The sequence below is a fragment of the Cygnus olor genome, chromosome 10 (assembly GCF_009769625.2).
Source record: "Cygnus olor isolate bCygOlo1 chromosome 10, bCygOlo1.pri.v2, whole genome shotgun sequence".
Lineage (NCBI taxonomy): Eukaryota > Metazoa > Chordata > Aves > Anseriformes > Anatidae > Cygnus > Cygnus olor.
The window spans coordinates 4,473,420-4,476,064 of NC_049178.1; the positions used below are offsets into that span (position 1 = coordinate 4,473,420).

General features: G+C 35.0%; 1 protein-coding gene across 1 annotated transcript in view; it reads right to left on the minus strand.

Moving 5' to 3' along the window:
• The window catches only part of SYN2 (synapsin II), a 176,291-nt gene that overhangs the window by 57,880 nt on the left and 115,766 nt on the right, over window positions 1-2,645 (minus strand).

Here is a 2,645-nt window from a genome sequence, read left to right on the forward strand (position 1 = left end):
CTAAAATAATTGCATTTTTTATCTTATTGGTCATAGAGTCAGTGTTTAGATATTAACTGAAAATACCTGTGATTGTGGTTACCCATGAGAGCCTTGTATTTGGAACGCACGTCTGCTACTCTCTGCAGACTATGTAACAAATGATTCTGGCAACTATTTTCACCTGTCCTGGCTGGCACAGAAGCCATGCATGAATTTCACCATGAAACAGCTTACCTATAGAAGGTTGCTTTTACAGTTACTTCCATAGACAAAGTGAATTGTGGCTTGGCTATGAGGACTCTTCACCACTCATGTTTTGCATCAGACAGAAAAGAACTAAGGATACTTCTCAGCTATCTTGCATTAGTTTTGGAATTTAAAAATAGTTGACAAATCTTATTTTTTCATAATTAAGATTTATCAGAAAATAGTTCTGCTGAGGTTTCAAAAATTGTTTCCCTTTCACATTACAATAATAAGATTGTACCAATGTTGTCATGAAGAATTGAAAGATAAGCCTACCAAAGAACTGCTCATTAGTTAGACTTGCATGGGAAGAAGAACTGCCAGTTTCAAGTTTGAATGAACAAGTCCCTGTACTCTAGGACTGGCTGGTGTACATATCTGTCACACAACATATCTGTTCTGGTGGTGGTGACCAGTTGTTCCATGTTGGGGTTCAGAAACCTTACATCCACAAGTTTCACTAAAATTCACATTACCACTGAAAGGTCTTGTTGCTGATGGCATGTCCCAAGTCTTTCTTCCAATGTAGAGTGGGTCTAGAGAGACCTACAGGGAATATATTTCTTGAGTAGGAGCCTCTTTTATGGCCATTTACTTCTCAAAGCATAACCATGCTTTAAGTATTCCACCTATGTACAATTGGCTTTGAAGGACTCTCAAATCCTTCGTTGTGGAAGGACTGCGAACAATCTTATTCAAAATGTTCCTTAATTAACCAATGACCAGGTAGACATGTCTTCTTGAAGTAAGAGAAGACAGTTTGCCCAGCTTATTTATATATTATTTGAATTTTACTGAAATAGTAATCAAAAAGGTCTATTTACATCATCTATGGCAGCAGCCACGTGGTGTCATCTGTAAACCAGTCAAAGGCTCACAGTTAATTCCTTCATTACTTTCCAGTCCTACTGCCCTAAGTGAGACCTGAAGATCGATAGTCCTAAACTACTGACCACAGATGCCATTAAAATACCTTCTTGGTGGTTTTTTTTTCGTTTTTTTTTTTCTGTCTTCCTGTAGTTTGAACTTCCTGAATAAGGTTTCAGTCTCACATCTTTTTACTCACATGAAAAGCTTCCTGAAAAAAGTAAATTTCCTCCAAGTAAGAACAGAGATGTTAACAAGCCTAAATTATTTTCAGGTGTTAGACCTGGACCTGGGTCTAACCTTATGATTTGAAGCCAAAACTTAAGACAGAAAAAACAAAAATCAAAGCATGAATGCTTGAACTAAATCACTAAATCACGATATCATGTAAAAAATTCCCAGCTCAGTTTTGAATCTAGATCTAAAATCTGAAAATAAGACCTAATTCAAATAATTTTTTATTTTTTTTTAATTGAGTGTGTCTCTGGGGAGGATGAGAGAAAAAAGAAGAATCAGAGCAACTATTAGTGGTAAGATTAACTTCTTACTGTTTAGCAAAAAAATAAATCTGCTGCTGTGAAACATGTACACATCTATGTAGAGGTAACAAACTATTTTGTGTACACCTAAATCTCAACAAAGAAGATTTTCATGAGTCTTGACTGAAATGGTCAAATTGCATTAATGAATTTTCAATTCTCAAGCTTGAATTGTGACCAAAAAAAAAAAGCAATAAAAAAGCAATTCTTTAAGTTCTATCGTCCATATCAATCTATACATTTTATTACTCTCTAATCAAATCTTACCTCCTCACGCCCCCATGAAACAACAATTTTATAACACATGTAACGCATATCCAGACTGTTACAGCAACAGAAGATCTGAAGTTGAAAAAGCTTTCCCAACTTTTGAATTTATGTGTGTTCCATGTATAGCACGAGCCAGAAAATGCAGATACAGATCTGTGCTGATCAGGACATACATTAAAAAGGAATGCAGAGAGAGCCGTGCCTCCAATATACATTAAATGTAAAGTAAATCTGTGATAAAATAATAAAAAATGCCCTTTATTGCAGCTTTTATTTTTAAATCATTTTTCCTTGTAACTACCAATTGTTCTAGTCTTACAAATAAGCATTGAAACATTTCCTTTTCATGAATGAAGTTCTGTCCAGCCTGCAAACAGGGACGTCATCTCAAGAAAATGCACAGAAGTGCAGGGGAAGATCAGGGACTGCAAAGAAAACAGAGCTTAAAAAAAGACAGCTTTGTTTACTTGACCAAAATAGAGAAGGTAGCAGAACTGTTCTTTTTTTTTTTTTTTTTTAATTTTGGAAGGAAATTTACTAGAAAAAAAAAATCTTTGTTCTGCTTAAGTTCACAAAACCAGCTTCAGATACTTCTAAAAGATGTTTTTGTAAAGCTTTTTGATTACTAACAGTTATACTGACTCATAAGAGCAACGTTGCAATGCTTACTAAGGTAACCTCACTTCTGGTATAATGATTTTCACCAATGATGTGCTTTTTCCTTAAAGGAAGGCGGAGTTT